Here is a 17,150-nt window from a genome sequence, read left to right on the forward strand (position 1 = left end):
CACATGATGGATGGGATGACCAGGTGATCAAAAGAGGGGTGAAAGTAAGACTTTCTAACGTCACAAGTTGTAAATGCTTTGCTAAATCTCTTTACTTATCCTTTATAAACATTTATTGTTTGTCTGTTTTGTGTTTTAGACAGGCCTCACTATGTAGCTCTGGCTGTCCTAGAACTCAATATGTAAACCAGGGTGGCCATGAACTCAGAAATCCACCTGCTTCTGCCTCCCAAGTGCTGAGATTAAAAGCATAGGCCACCGGGCCTGGGTATAACTGTACAGATTAATACAACCACTGTGATCCTACTGATTCCCTAACTGCCCTGTTCTCCCCTCTCACTCTTGACGGCCCCCTCTCCTTCCCAACTGACCCGCCTCCTCCTACTTCTTTTTAACCCACTGAGTTTAATCAGGGCCACTCTATGGACATGGGTAGGGTGTCATTCACTGGAGTGTGGACAGCTTTACCAGAGGCTACACCATTGAAGAAAATGGTAACTGCTCCCCTTCCTGCAATAATATTAAGTGACAAAAGCTCCTCCTGGAAGGGCGGGGCTTCCTGAGACCCTCCCCCCAGCCATGATGGAATGTTGAAGGTCCTGAGCTTGTGTGGGTATCTACAGTGTGTTTTCATGATTACAGGGGCTATGTATCCTCAACTGCTCTTACCATCTTTCTGCCCTCTTCCATAATGCATACCAGTGTCTTAGTTGCCATCCTCACAGAAGGAACTGGCATCTCAGTTATTGAGCCAAAAATGTCCACCCTCTCCCACTTTCTGTTTACTCCCAGCTGCAGCTCCCTCTAATCCAGATATTTGTGATCCAATGTACTGTGATCACACTCACTTCTCCCCCAGATAAGAAACGTCATAGCAGCACTGTATTTAGGCCAACTCCAAAAACGGGAATCACCCAACACCTTCTTGCAGTTGAAGAGAGAAACACAAACAGTATGTCACTCACAAAGAGCCAACTGCTACCTGGTGAGCTGCCCCATGGGCCAAAAAGAGCAGACACTGTGGTTCCATCCACACAAGGCTGAAGGCAGACAAACTGTGGTGGTGGAACACAGAGGGCTGGTACCCTAGGGAAGAAGCAGATGTGAGAGGGGCTAAGGGGAAGTGCTGCTATACTGGTCAAGCTCTGATTTTTCATCTGTGTGGAGCCACAGGAATGTCCTGTCTGTTATTTCATCTTAGAACCTGTGTGCTATGTTGTAAGTCACACTTGGGAACCTAGGAGATCACTCTGTCTACTTGTCCCTGTTGCAGTCAGTGTAGGCAGATGTCTACATACACCAGCTGACCCAGGCCCAGGAACACCAAGTTGTTCCAAGGCATTGCTCACATCATCTCCATGAGAGCCTTGTGACACGATACACTTTACTAGCACTTCAACTGGTGAGGAAACAAGGCTCAAGGCAAGCTACAGGCTCATACACGGTGGGAAACTCAGAGTTCTGCATGTCTCATTTGGGGCCACTAGGTCCTCAGGAGTCTACTGCCTAACCACAGAGGCCCTTGTGACTAGAGCAACTGTGGATCTGGTTTTATATTTCTTTAAGTCAACAAACTGTAACTCACACAATGAGCCCCCTTAGTGCCTCTACTCATGAAAGCTAAAGGTTTCCACTCTCAAAACCTGAAGTGAGTTATTAACAAATTTAATAACGACCATAGTCTTAGTTTGATTTTGTATAAGCAAGAGAGACATTGGTAGACAGAAACATATACAAAGTAAGTCTTTTGTTTACATATGTAATATATAAATGTTTTAGAATACATTACAGAATTACAGTTAGGAAGAGAATGAGAGTCCTTCAATCTGATTACACTGTAGAGGCTGTACTATTACACCTGTCATGTCGGTGGCCCATTCTCAAGTTTACTTAATAGGGAGGCCTTTAAAGCCAGGATCATTTGTCTCTATGAAAGTGTAGTTTACACACACACATATACATCGTCAATTATTTTCATCTTTGGTTATACTTTCCTGCTGGATGTTTACATTACAACTAACCCCAACCTTCCCTCTCCCTCTCAACTGTTAAGATGAGTTGGAGATTTGATTTTCAGGGGCACTTGAGCTTGGAAGGAATCCCTGGCTCTTATAGCCTGTTTTTTTTTTTTGAAAACCTATCTTATCATAGAAAGGGAAGCTGAGAAGCCCCTCAGCCAAAGTATGGATGAAGAAACTGTGGTACCTTTACACTATGGAATACCACTCAGCTATTAAAAACAAGGAGATCCTGAAATCTGCAGGCAAACTAGAATCGATCATCCTGAGTGAGTTAACCCAGACCCAGAAAGACACACATGGTATACACTCACTTATAATTGGATACTAGCCCACCATGGATGCCCTCTGAGAGTCTTCACTCAGCGGGAGATTGGACCAGAGGCTGGGACTTGCTACTGGGACTCGAGGTGAGAGCAATATGGAGAATGGGGAAATAGAAGGACCCAGAGGGTCCTGGAAACCTACAAGAAGACCATCAAGGCTGGTGGATCTGGACCCAGTGTGGTCTGCACAAACTGCTGTACCAACCAAGGACAATGCATGCAGTAAACCTAGACCCCCCTATTCAGATCTAGGCAATAGACAGAACATTCTCCATAGCTGACATGAACTCTGATGCCCCCTATTTGGCCACTTCCCCTTGGTGGGGAGGCCTGGTGGCACCCAGAGGAAGGGGAAGCAAGCTAGCTGGATGAGACCTGATAGGCTGTGATCATATGGTGGGGGAGGAGGTCCCCTTCTGTCACAGGCCTAGAGGAGGGGAATAGGGTGAAAGAGGGAGGGGGAACAGGCAGATACAAGTGAGGGGATCACAATCAAGATGTAATCTGAATAAAGTATTTAATTTTTTAAAAAAGAATTTTCAAAGAGAAAAGGAAGCTGTATGTGAGCATCTGGGCCAGCTGCAACCTCCTTTATCTGACCAAAGCTGAGTCTGGCTAGAAGAGAGAACACTGAGCCAGCAGTTCTGCTGGCAAGGGAGCTCAGAGCTGATGAGCAGGGGTGTGGCTAGGAAGTGGCCCTGGGCAGCTGGCCAGAGAAAGGTGATTTTCAGTGACCAGCTTTAGAAAGCCCATCAGTGTGCCTGAGACCGCAGAGAAGGCACAGAAGTGAACAGGAGCAGCAGAGATGGGGTGAGGGCTGGGAGTGTTGGCGATAAAGGCTTGAACTAGGGGCCTCGGACCACTTTCCCTTATGCCAGAGGAAAAATACAAAGTCTCTTAGAATTTGGAGATCAATGTTCGCCTGATTAGAGGTGGCACCTTGGCCAGAGCATCTTCAGTAGAACAGGAGACGTTTTGACTCAATGGAGCCTTTGTCTGCTATTTGTTTGTTTAAAGAGGATTGTTGTCCAGATAAAGAGTATGCCTAAAGGGGTATTCTCCAACCCAGGGGCTGTTTCGTAAGGGGGCGTGTGAGGAGCAGACATCTGCACTGGGCTTTGAAGGAGTTTGAAGTACTGTCCAAGGAAAACTCTCGCCCACAGATGGAGTTTGAGAGGAACAGCTTCTAAAGGAAGGGGGAAGCAGTCAGAAAACCAACCCAGTGTGGAACCAGTAAGCTACAAGTGCAGTAAACACAATGGAGAGGGTCTGCCAGTTATTCAAGCAGGAGGAGGACGGAATTGGGGAAGAAGCCAGAGAGAGAAAAGAACAGAGGGGAGGCTCCTCTGGAGAGCCCACATCCGGACTCCCCATAAAATCAGCAAAAAGCAAAGAAAGGAATGAGTAACAACTCGACAGCACAAGCTTTTATTCAGGAGAAAAGCCTCAGTTCTCTATGTAATAAACAGAGCTTGCAATCTGCTTGCAGGCCGCGGTCTCTGTTGGACTAGGTGATAATTTGAATGACAACGGTCCCTGTAGATCCAGATATTGGAATCCTTGGTCCCCAGTTGGAATTGTTGTTATCTCAACAGGTAAGCTCTCGGTGCCAAGCCTTCCTGCTGCCACATCCTCCACCATGGTGGGCGTGGACTAACCCTCTGAAGCTGTAAGAAAACCCCCAATCAACTATTCTTTCTATAACTTACTTAGGCCATGGTATATCTTCACAGAAGTAGGAAAGTAACTAAACAGAAGTTGGTACCAGGGAGTGGGCTATTGCTGGGACAGGTCTGACCATGATGGGTTTTGGAGAAATGTGGAAGACTTTGGTGATTTTGGACTAGAAAAGTGGTTGGATGCTTTAGAGGGGCTTTAATGGGACATCTAGGAGGAGTTTGGAAGACAGTGATACTGAGAGCAATGTGTATGATGCAGGCCCAGTCAGGGGTCTCAGAAGGGAACAGGAGCAGCAACTGGGCTAGAGACTACTCTTGTGATGTTCTGGCAAACACTGTGACTGCTTTCTGCCCCTGTCCTAAGAATCTGCCTGGGATTAAACTGAAGAGTTCTGGAATAGTTTCATTCACAAAGGAGATTTCAAGACAGCCTAGGATTAATTTTGTTGTATGGTTATTAATGATCACTGTTAGGTCCTGCAGGAGGGCATGGCTGGCATACCCTGCCCTCTACCTAGGGGCGGGGCTTCCCTTCTCCCAGAGACTCACTATATAAACCAGACACTGGTTCCACTGCCCCCCTTTTGCCGCCCTTTTCCTACCTCCCTGTCCTCTCTCCTTCCCCTCCCCTGCCCCTCCAGTGCTGTTTCCAACAAACTTGCATTTATATATTATAGCTTCGTCGCCAATTAGCTCATTCCAATTATTTAATCAATCGCTGACCTACAATGACAAGGAGTGAGGGTGTGCACAAAGAAATACAAAATGTACAGCTTGAGAAGGAAAAGAACACCAGGACATTTAATGTTGGAGTCATAGTTTGTGTTGAAAGAGATAAGGAAAGCTGGGGAAGTAGGTGGGTAAAGGGAATGGTGCCCCCAGGGCAAGACACAACCAGTTCCTAAAGAGCAACAACAAATCAGAGCAGTGTTATTCCAGGGGGGCTGGCTCCACCCCAAGCAGGCAACAGAAGCTTTACAGCCATGAAGGATACAGGAGAAAAGTGTTGTAGAATCTTCCTCAAAGTTCAGGAAAGCTGCTGACATCAGCCATGCGGCAGGGTGTCTGCACATGGAAGCCCTGAAGGGCCACTGAGGGAAACTGTGAAGGTGAAGCCTGGGTTGGGTTGGAGACCCCAGGATGGTTGAGGCACTGAGGGGCTATGGGACAGCCAAGGACAGCCATGGACGGGAAGTGGATCGTCCCAAGAGAGGAGTTTTTTTACAGAGGGCAGAAAAGCAAAAAACTAAACTTAATTAAATTTCAAGACTAAGCATGCTATATTCAGGGTCATCCAAAGGCGGGGAGAGGTGTGTGTGGACTATTACAGATAATTAATTAGTGAGCACTGCTGATGTGCTTCTCAACCATGTGCAAACACACAATAGTACAAAGGGGCAGAAATCAGAACTGCACAGTGTCCCATGCATATTAGGTTCAATGACAATCACAATTACACCTATCAGTTGTGTCTATTAATTACAAAGGGGGGAACCCACATAGCAACAATACATCCTTGAGGGAAATTCTAAAGGAGTAGTGTTAAGCTAAATACACTAATTCATAAACAAAGCAATATAAAACTATTTTTCAGAGTCCTCAGTGAAACCCTAGCTGTCTTCACAGTGCACTACGCCCTGTACCCTCTGCTCAGAGCCTCTGACATGCGATCAATCTCTCTCCCTCCTTGAACCCAGGGCTCACTCTGCTGTATACCTGGGTACCAGGCTATACCCAGACCCACCAAGTCAGTCTCAGAGGGTGGAAGGACCACAGTGACAGTGTGATTAACTCCCAGATGACTCCAACAAGCATCCCGGGCCCTCACTACTCAGCACACACCTGGGACGTGAGAACCACAGAGCTCTAGTCCTCTTCCCAGATTTTCTGAATCTGTGGTTTTAACTGATATCCCCAAATGACTCAGAGACTTGGGGAATTGGAGAAGCTTCGATTATCAACTTGTACAAATCTTTTAACCTTTGAAGCCTTTGTTAATTTTTCTATGAAAAAGGAACAGTGCCTTTGGCATGGGTCTTCTGTGAAGACCAAATAAGCAGAACACAGCCAACACTTAGGGTGGAGCTGGTACACAAGAGCTAAGTAGGTGTGCTGGCTCTTAGCACCTCGCTCCATGCTTCTAGCTCTTATTTGCCTATATTTTGTTTACAAAATCTGTAGCTACTCCTCCTGAGTGTGATATGACCTACATACTCTACGATACTGTTAAACATGCAAATAAAACCCAGGGTCTACCTTCTCCCTTCAATTAGCATGCCTGTTAGAGGGCAGGGTTTCTGGTTGCTCCTGAGATCAGATGCCCGCTGCCCCACTCCTCTGTGGTGTCCCAGCATTCCTGGAAGAGATCCACACTATTGCAGGTGAACCGGGGCTCTTTTCCCCACATGCTCTGCTCACTACAAGTCTACTGTTTTTTTGTTTGTTTGTTTGTTTTTGTTTTTGTTTTTCTCTATGTAACAGCCATAGAGGGCTCACTTTGTAGACCAGGCTGTCAGTGAACTCAGAGATTTGCATGCCTGTGTGTCCCTAGTGCTGGGATTAAAGGCGTGACCACCACGCCAGGCTTACAAGTCTACTTTCTACCCCACAGTTACTCTGCATTGAATTTTCTCTCTTCTTTTCTGGGCTATAAGTCCTATCTTAGACACTTGCAGTGACCACGAACTACATGAACCTTTCCATCTGAGGCCAGGACAATAGTGAGCACTGAGCCCCTTTATTTGAGGGATGTGCGTATTTGTACCTGTCTTTATAATTATTTAGTGTTGGGGGGCGGTGAAGAGTCAGTTCTCTCATTCACCATGTTTGTCCTGATGTCAAACCAACTGAGCCACCTCTGCAGCCTGCTATGCACATTTGGTAAGTTTACATTTGTCTCCTCAGTGAGGCACAGCTGAGCATTCATGGGAAATTAATTTTCATTTACTCAAGAGAGCAATTGGTATATTCACTAATTTAAAAATGCTAAAAGATAAAATACACTTTACTCCTCAGAGCAAGTAAGAACTTAATATTAAAAAGGCTTCCTTTCTTTGCTATTTATTGTCTTTTTGTTGCTGTTGTTGTTTTGTTTTTCGAGAAAGGGTTTCTCAAACTCACATCGATCCGCCTGCCTCTGCCTCCTGAGTGCTAGGATTAAAGGTGTGTGCCACCACGCCCAGGCCTTTTTAATTATCATTTTGCCAACAGCTTGGTCCTAGCACTACAACAGGCAAGCCTTCTTCGTATTTCTATTTGCGTGTTGACTTTGCTAGCCTTCTGCATTGGCACTAACACTATCAGGGTTCACTTCCCGCTAAGGAGACGGGGACTCGTGCCCCGGTTTCAGAGTCCTTTCCCAGTCCAAGTAGAATCTAACTACCGCCCAGTGACAGCCCTGTAACTGGCCTTTTCTTGCTGGCCTGCGAGCTTCGTGCTTTCCTCAAGCGGAGCCTCGCTGCTATTCTTCCTCAGGGATGAAAAGTCAGAGTTGAACCAAAAGCTTCAAAGGAAAACCCAGACACAGGCGCCATTCTCTTTCCACGCAAATCACACTCAGCCCTTCCGAATTTCCAACAGCCTTCCTTCCAACACCACTTTTCAGCCAAGGGGGAGAGGCTGAAGAAATGAAGTTAATGAATTTATACCTGAAGTAACCCTGAAAAGTTGCTGGGCAGTATGTACGCAAGCATTAGGGACCTGGACACAAGAGTAGTGACCACGAGGAACTAGCAGACACACACTAAGAATCTCCACTTGGCTAATGTAGCCCACTTTTTTCAGGGTTCCTCCATACAAAGTTCAAAGAAACCCCAGAAAACTCAAAAACTGCATCCCATGATGAGAGCTAGGTGCTTGAAGTTCCTTATGAGCAACACGTGAAAGCCCACATGCAAGGACAGCAGTTAGGTCGTCTGGAAGGCAGCTAATCCAGCACGGCTACTAGGATTCTTGTTTATACAAAAGTTTATTGGGGAGGGGGTTTCAAGACAGGGCTCCTCTGTGTGTCTCTGGCTATCCTAGAACTTGGAACTCGCTCTGGAGACCAGGCTAGGCACAAACTCACAGGTATCCTCCTGCCACCACCTGGCACTTTAAAAAATCTTATGTGCGTTGGTGGTTTGCCTGCATGTCCTGGAACCCCTCAAGCTGCAGGTGCAATTCTAAGTTGTCATGTAGGTACTGGGAATTGACCCCAGGTCCTCTGGAAGAGCAGCCAGGACTCTTTACTGTTAAGCAGTCTCTCCAGCTCCTATAAAAGTTTTAATTGCTCAAGGTTTTGAAAGAAATTATTTGAATTGTATATATATGTATGCATCTATGTGTGTAGGTGTGCAGGTACCTGCACATGCCAAGGCATTGGATTCTCTGGAGCTGGAGTCACATGTCACCATGAGCCATCTCATGTGGGTGCTGGGAACCAAACACTGGTCCTTTACAAGAACAGTACATGTTCTCGGTGAGCCATCTCTCCAATCCTAACTGCTTTCTCATAATGAACCTGAAATAGTCATTGAATTTAAGAAAAAAAGCAAAACCCTGAGCACCACTTCCTGAGACTGTTACATGCTTTCAATAGGCAGTCAATTTATTATTTTTTAAAGATTTATTTATTTACTTATTATGTATACAGTGTTCTGTCTGCACATACACCTGCAGGCCAGAAGAGGGCATCAGATCTCACTATAGATGGTTGTGAACCACCATGTGGTTGCTGGGAATTGAACTCAGGACCTTTGGAAGAGCAGGCGGTGCTCTTAACCACTGGGCTTTAAATACCACCATTTTGCTGCCACTGCCACTTCTTAACTCTGCCCAACGACGTCCCAGCTGGCTGCTGCTGCAGCACAGTCAAGTGTGTTCTGAGACAGCAGGGAGGAGGGCGTTCACCCATGCCTGGCTGTGACTAATGGGAGACTGCTGCCTCTGTATGCTGGGTAGAAGATGAGTGAGTTTTTAAAGGATAAAGTTTACACGCATTGTGTATTGTTTACCAAAAAAGGCTCCTTGTGGTTAAAGCGACCCTGAAGGCAGTACTTTATTCTAGACCTGGAGGTTGGCGTATGCAGGGTCCTCGGGCTAAGAAACAGACACAACCGAAAGCAAGAGCTGAAATTCACATGCATTTTCATTTTGCTTCTGCCTACCTTCACTCCATGTGCTCTTAATACTTTGCAGTGAGGTTGGCGCTTTATGTTGGGAGGGGGTGTTCTTGTTTTTTAAGGCAAAGTGGGCTCTGTAGAATTAACTCTGTACCACTCCTGTGGTAATTTATACAGTAACATTTTGCAACACTATAAAATGTGCAGTCCTTCAAGCAGACTTTCAAAGACCTGAGAGGCCCACGAATGCACCTAGAACCTGAAGCTTTCCTCCAAAGGCTGTGCCCATTTTGGGTCACCACATTCCTGGACAAGGAGGGACCAGTGGAGCGAGAGAGAGAGAGAGAGAGAGAGAGAGAGAGAGAGAGAGAGAGAGAGAGAGAGAGAGAGAGAGAGTACACCTCTGTGTTTAGAGTCAGCAAGTAACAGAAGAGCCAATAGGCCTGGAGCAGGGCGCCAGGCCAGAGAGACTTTTAAAAGGGCGCAAATAGCTCTCAAATCAGACAGGTTGCAGCAAACCCCAACTGAAAGTCAGGCTTTCAGCCACCAGAAGGGGGGGGGGGGGCGCGCCAGCTAGCATCCCATCTCTGCGCTGAATCGGGACTGGCCCCCATCTGTCTTCTCCATCGGGCTAAGTCACTAAGTGCATGTCCCTCCGTGACACGTAACTCTCTCTCGTTCACTAACCATTCACACATCTTATACGCTAACTTGTGTGAGAGGCTAAGACAGCAGCGTGGAAGACAAGCTCACCCCTCAAATAGCTGCCACCCAGGGTAAGGCGGAAGATTCATGACTCTAAGTTTAACCTGAACCTCATGACTGAAACCCACCTAGAGAAAATTGGGAAGGTTCCCGCTTCAAATGCCTCCAAATTAGCAATCAGTGTGCAGGGTGGGGAACTAAGTTTGTACTCTCAAACTGTGAGGAAGCCTAATACAGGTGCATATTACACAGCTTACAGGAAGATTAAGGAACTATTTAATACTATGATAACTTGTCGTAGGAGGTGTAGGGGGTGCTGGAAAGATGGCTCACTTGCTGAAGTGTTTGCTGAGCAAGCATGAAGACCTGGGTTTTGGTCCCAGCACCTATGCAAAAATCTGGCTCCAGCAGCACCTGGGATCCCAGCACTGGGGAGGCAGAGGAACTCTGGGGCTTGCTGGCCAAACAGTCTAACCAAATCAATGTGCTTAAGAGTCGGTTCGAGACCCTGTCTCAAATTTAAAAAGGTAAGGGCTGGTGGGACAGCTCATTCGGTAAAGGTGCTTGCCACCAAACCAGGTATAAGGGCCTGATTTCAATCTACTAAAGCCACGTGGTACACAGAGAGGACGGACTCCAAGTTGTCCACTAACTTCCATAAATACCCTATGACATGTGTGTGCCCACACACAGAGACAATAATTTTTTACTTTAAATAAAAGCATAAGGTAAAGAGCAAACAAAGGAGCTATCTGCCTTCACACGCGCTCGTGTGCACATACACACACACTCACACACATATGCACTCGCATACAAACATACACTCACACATACACAATAAGAAGAAACCAGGTAATTATATTTCAAAACCAAAGTCTGTAACTAAATCAGAAGCCAAATACAAGTTTTGGATACAAGAACACTGTCTGAAGCGCTACTGTCATGAGCGGACAGGTGCTGCAGACTTACCAAACGCTTTAAGGACAGCAGCATATTCTAGTCTACCTTGTAAGAGTGTATTCAACAAGCTGGGCTTGGGGGTGCACGCCTTTAATCCCAGCACTAGGGAGACAGAGGCGGGTGGATCTTTGCGAGTTTGAGGCCAGCCTGGTCTACAAATAGAACTCCAGGACAGCCAAGGCTACATAGAGAGAACCTGTTTCAAAAAAAAAAAAAAGTTTATGTATTCAAAATACACAGCTTGGAGATTTTTCAGAATCCTATGTTCTGTTTGGGGAAAATTTTTGTTTTCCATAAATGTGGAAAAGATGATAAATATTTTCTTTGCAGGCCATACCTTTGCTACTTGATTCTTCTTTGGGGTTAAAACAATGGAACTACAGGCAACGATAAGCAAATGGGTGCACCTAGTTGCCTCCCCAGCAACAAAACTCAAGGATGCCCAGGACATATATTGTAGTATTTGCATAAAATGTATACTCTTTTGAGATGCATTTTTACTTCATGTGCATGAGTGTCTTGCCTGCACGTGCGGAAGTGTGAGCGGTGCCCATGGAGGCCAGAAGCCTTCAGACTGCCCTGGACCTGGAGTCACTGGTGGGTGCTGGCAACTGAACCCAGGTCTTCTGGAAGGGCAGCTAATGTACTTAACCACTGAGTCTACACTACAAATATGATGTGCAGGGCTGTTCTACAGATTGTTTAGAAAATGCTGACAGGAAAAGAGTGTGCATTTTTAGAACACAATTTTTTTTCTAAATACTTCTGTTTCATGGCTGGCAGAATCTATGAATACAGAACCTATGCACCCCAAGGACTGATTGTATCTATCAAACAGGGATCAGTCTTTGAATGTTTGCTCCAGATCCATGAAAGTCACACCTCTCAAAGCATTAGTCAAATCTCCAGAGCCAGGCATGGTGGCGCACGCCTTTAATCCTAGCACTCAGGAGGCAGAGGCAAGTGGATCTCTTTGAGTCTGAGGTCAGCCTGGTCTACACAGAGAAACTCTGTCTCGAAAAACAAAACCAATAACAAAATGAAAAAACTCTAGAGATTTATCTTGTCTTTTGTTTCCCTCATGACCTGAAGGAGTCATAGTACTAACAAAAGAGTTCCTAGGCCAACCAATAACACATTCCTACACGAAATGGCTCTAGAAAGGTAGACCTAGCTGGGAACTGTTGCCTCAGCCCTATGTACAAGAGAGCAAAAGGCCTGACTTCCTAGTTAATTATAGTCAGGGTCAAAGGCGTGTGAAAGAAGACATTTATAATCTGGTTTTGCTTTCTTTCTTTCTTTCTTTCTTTCTTTCTTTCTTTTTGGTTTTTTTTGTTTTGTTTTGTTTTTTGTTAGTTTGTTTTTGTTTTTGTTTTTAGAGACAGAGTCTCTCTGTGTTAGCCTTGGCTATCCTGGACTCACTTTATAGACCAGGCTGGCCTCCAACTCACAGCGATCCGCCTGCCTCTGCTTCCCACTCACAGCGATCCGCCCGCCTCTGCTTCCCACTCACAGCGATCCGCCCGCCTCTGCTTCCCAAGTGCTGGGATTTTAAAGGCGTGCGCCACCATGCTCAGCAGTGGCTTTGCTTTCTGGCCTTTACTCCTTAGTATCACAGGGCTTCAGGGCGGGTGAATCTCCTACAGCGCTGAGGCCTACCCCTACCTCACAGATTTACCTCCCCTTTCTTCTAATGCACAATAAGGCAGGAGTGTTGCTAATAAAAGCAAATCAATGCTTTTACAACTTTTATTAACGTGAAAATTTTCCATGATCCCTAGGGAAATGTTCACCCACAGCCTGCTGAACTGAAAGCATCCCTCCGTATCTTGTTTGACCTTCAGCTGACCTTACCCCTGAGATGGTACCACGTGTCTCTTTATTGTACAGCAGATCCCTACCATACAGCAAGCTGCATCGGCAAGTGTGCTTTCCCTGGGTACATTGCTATAAGTAGGATAAAGGTATTTTCTGAAATGACATTCTACCTTTACCAAGACCGAGAAGGGCTGGAGGCTGGAGCGATAAATCATTTTCCCCCAGGGGAAAAGCCAAGCATCAATTTAGTGAAACATTTTAATTAGGTATAAAGAATTTATTCTAAATTCAGGGTTGAATATGATCTGCCAAGTTATCAAGTTTTCTTGAAGAGCCACAGTATTAATAAAAACTTTTTGGAAAAATATATTGTTATCCAAAATGATTTAGTAGAGAGCTTAAATCTTTCACATCTTCAAACCTTCTGGGGAAAGAAACACATCATAATACACTAAAGTTTGCTTATGCTATCCAAAACCCAGACAGGGGACCATAATGGGCATTTTCAACTAATCTGGATAAATTCAAATTAAAAGAATGATAAACCCACTTATAGAATTTCAGATAAAATTAAATCAGTAGATAAATGTGTGTGTGTGTGTGTGTGTGTGTGTGTGTGTGTGTGTGTGAGAGAGAGAGAGAGAGAGAGAGAGAGAGAGAGAGAGAGAGAGACAGGCAGACAGGCAGACAGACACAGAGAGATTTCTATATTATCTGATCTGCTGCAAACAACTAAATGTAAGAAACTATTATATCCTGAGTTTGGAGAGATGGCTTGGTGGTTGAGCCCACTTGTTGCTCTTCTAGAAGACTAGAGTTCAGTTCCCTGTCCTCCTGTGGTGGATCCAGCCCCATCTGTATCTCCAGTCTTAGGGGATGCAAATGTGCCACTTCTGACCTCTGATGCACATGCATACATGCAGGTAGCACACATAATTTTCTTGGCTGTCTTTCTTTTTTAGAAAAACTTTTTTAAAAGATTTATTTATTATTATGTATACACTGCTCTGCCTACATGTACACCTACAGGCCAGAAGAGGGCATCAGATCACATTATAGATGGCTATGAGCCACCATTTTATTGCTGGGACTTGAACTCAGAACCTCTGGAAGAGCAGATGGTGCTCTTAACCTCTGTGCCATCTCTCCAGCCCCAAGAAAATCTTTTTTAGCTGGGTATGGTGGTGCATACCTATAATCCCTGCACTCTTGGAGGCAGAGGCAGGTGGATCTCTGTGAGTTCCAGCCCAGACTGGTCTACAAAGTGAGTCTAAGACAGCCAAAGCTAAACAAAGAAACCCTGTCTCAAACACACACTCCCAAAAAAAAGCTTTTTAAAAAAGTATTATAACATCAATGCTATGACAGCTAAAATCAACTTTCTATCCCTGACAAATTGTTTTAGGAAAACCTTTGCATCCAGCAGGTTTCTGGATATGCCTGGATGCTTGCTTCATCTCTCTGTCCTGCACTTGTCCCATGTGCTAAGCAAGAATTGTATTTGAATAGTTTTGATAATGAACTACTTTAAGTGCTGCAGTTTCCCAGCGGTCATTCATTTTAAACAAACCTTTCCATTTGAAAGAGAGAAAACACTGCACTCTACTGTCAGTCCTTTTTGGAGTCATGGAAGTTCGGTATGAGGTGTGAACGCTTCAGAGAGCACAAACTCCCTGCTTCTTTCCCAAACACCCAGAGCTAAAACACAAATCTGTTCTAGGGTGAAGGCTGCAAACGCCACTGGCCACTCCACTCGTCCTGCCTCTGAAACAAATGGCGGGCAGTTTCTTCCTTGGCATTTTCTAACAAAGCAGCCGCCTCTCCTAAACGCTGGCAAAGCGAAAAATATAATCTACTCTGATCGAAACTCAAATCCTGCCTTTTAGTCCTGCAGACACAAGCAGTCACAAACACCAAATACACAGCCACTGTGCTTGCTGCGGGTACCATCCCTTACATCCTGAAAAACGTGAGCCTCCCTCCAAGATTTCCTTAGAAATGCTTTGTATGTTCACTCAGACCAACCCCCTACCCCCAGCCCGAGATAGGGTTTCTCTGTGTTATAGCCCTGGCTGGAACTGGAACTCTCTTTGTAGACCAGGCTGGATGGACACTCACAGAGACCCGCCTGCCTCTGCTTCACGAGCGCTGGGATAAAAGGCGTGCGCCACCATCGCCCCGGCTACACTCAGACCTCTTATTAACCATGTAGCCTTAAAAACTTTAGGTGTCTTCTCCTTCCTCTTTCAAATACCCCATTCCCTCCCTCAGGCCCATCTTCCTCGCCATTACTCCCCAAGAAGCATCCTCCTACCCTGGGGACCACAGGCCTTTCCCGCCTGGAATGTTCGTTGCTCCCGGCCTGCTACGGGTCCACCAGCGTGCAGACAGTATTTCCAGCTTCTCTTTGGCCACCGTAACAACCAGGCCACCCCCAGGCTTACAGCGCCATGGGGCGGGGCAGGATGGATCCCTGCGGCTGTGGCCTGGACCGCCACGCGCACTGGCGTCCCTCCGAGGGACTCCCTGATCCCTTGTCCCAAGCCTCGAGAGCCTGCTGACACTAGCGGCTAAGGCCGGGGGAAGTGGGGGGGGGGGGGCAGGGCGTGGCAGCTCGCGCTGCTGCGCTCTACAGGGGAGCGAGTGACGATCTACGCCTAGGGCCTCACAGCCCAGTCCTGCGTCCCTGGGAGGCTGTCCCCGAGAGGACCGGTCCGTCGCCGCCGCCCAACCGCCTCCCGGGCCGCCCGCCCCGCACTCACCTCCTCCGGCGCGCCACTGGCACCTGCTGCGGTGCGGGCGGCGCTCGCTTCCTGCGCGCGACCACCGGCTCCCCGCAGCCGCACGCACTCCTGGTGCGCGCGCTGCCTTCACGCACGCGCGCGCGGGGTCCCGGCGCCCGCAGCCCAGCTGTCGGCTTCTGCCCGGAGCGCGGGCATTTTCTGTCGCAGGCTTCCCGCTCAAGGGCAGGTCCTGCTTGAGACCCTCTGCTCTTTATCACGTTCCACCTTCCGCAAGCTGCCTTAAATTCATAGCCAAGGGGCAGGATTTTGTCACAGGGCTGATCAGGAAAGAAGGAAGCCTTGGCAAGGAATTCCTTGCACTCCAGAAGGCGGGTTCTCCTCACCTGAGTGCAGGGAATGAAAGGTGAGGGCACTCCAGGTCCTTGGAACACACACACACCCCGCACCCCGCACCCCCCACCCCCACCTCACCCCTACCCCACCCCCGGCCCCGCGTGCGCTCCCAACTGCCTCTAGAAACAGTCCATTGCTATAGACACTTGGTCAGTTACACTCTGAGTCGTCCCCACCCAAATGTGCCTCCCTGGGGGAAGGGAGGTGGGTGTTACACAAGCCCTGCTTATCTCGGGCCTTGGGTGGGGGTGGTTCCATTCAAAAATAAATGTTTCCGTTTTTATGTCAAAAAGCCCCTGGAATGGTGTCTTCCGAAAACAAAGTCTCATTCTGGTCTCTTTGCTGTAAACGGATTGGCCTCACTCCACCGAAAAGGGAAGAATTTTTCAGGGAACATCTAAATATGTGCATCGAAAACTGAACAACCTAACAATCCAGTCTTCAGATTGCATTTCCTAAACTAATGACCTCCACCCAGCCAAATCAGCATTATCACTTTTGGGAAACTAAAATTCTATATCAATATAATTCTAAGTCATAGTGGTTTCCTGGAAAGATGATCTAACCAAGATTGGACTATTGCCTCTGTGAATCCATGTAAAACATACAGATATGGCACAATGTGTTTTCTTTTCAGAGCAGTACTTTGGAAAGTTACTCACATCGCCCTTGCAGCGTAATTTAACTTATCTTTAGCTCTAGAGTTTAAGTGTTAGGTTCTTGAACCAGAAGCTTGGTATAATGAATGGTCTAATTCCTACAAGCATTCTCCAGTGCTCTTCATATTGCTTCCCATGGGAGAGAATATAAAATCTAAACCACAATCTCAGTTGTCCTAAATTAAAAAAAAAAAAAAAAAAAAAAAAAAAATATATATATATATATATATATATATATATTATTGTTATGTATTGAGTGTTCTTCCTGCATGTACACCCGTAGGCCAGATCACATTACAGATGGTTGTGAGCCACCATGTGGTTGCCGGGAATTGAACTCAAGACCTTTAGGAAGAGCGGGCAGCGCTCTTAACCACTGAGCCATCTCTCCAGCCCCAAGTTGTCCTAAATTAATACCACTGAGGTAAGGAGAGGTGGTCTCTAATTTTTTCCCCCCATTATAAACGAGGATGGAGAATGTTTCTCTTTAGTGTGGTGAATTGGTAGTATTGTCGAAGATTTTGAAAATTCTTGGGAGGAGCGTCTTCGTAAATTCCTTCAGGAACAGAGAGTATTTAAGACTGATGTGGAGATGAGACGATCACGCCCCCGAGAGTGTTGGATGGAACTGGTGGTTGCTTGTCCTTTAGATAAGCTGATATGACCAGCCGGAGCATGTGGCCAGCCGTTGAGAGTGCATTTTATTTCACTTAACTGTACAAGACAAATGTCAGAGGCACCGGAGC

At 46.4% G+C, this 17,150-nt stretch overlaps 1 protein-coding gene across 5 annotated transcripts in view; it reads right to left on the reverse strand.

The window, feature by feature from the left end:
• B3GALNT1 (beta-1,3-N-acetylgalactosaminyltransferase 1 (Globoside blood group)) overlaps window positions 1-15,788 on the reverse strand; it is a 29,161-nt gene extending 13,373 nt beyond the window's left edge. The window contains exon 1 of one of the 5 annotated variants that reach the window (XM_084769049.1): window positions 15,371-15,788. The gene's annotated coding sequence lies outside the window, so the exon portion shown is untranslated. Of the gene's footprint in view, window positions 1-965; window positions 1,089-8,365; window positions 8,415-14,922; window positions 15,189-15,370 lie in introns of those variants that run through there. The other 4 variants (XM_084769050.1, XM_084769053.1, XM_084769052.1 and 1 more) reach the window with 4 other exon arrangements.
• Window positions 15,789-17,150: the final 1,362 nt, after the last annotated feature.

The sequence above is a fragment of the Acomys minous genome, assembly GCF_964271855.1.
Source record: "Acomys minous genome assembly, chromosome: 19".
NCBI classification, from domain to species: domain Eukaryota; kingdom Metazoa; phylum Chordata; class Mammalia; order Rodentia; family Muridae; genus Acomys; species Acomys minous.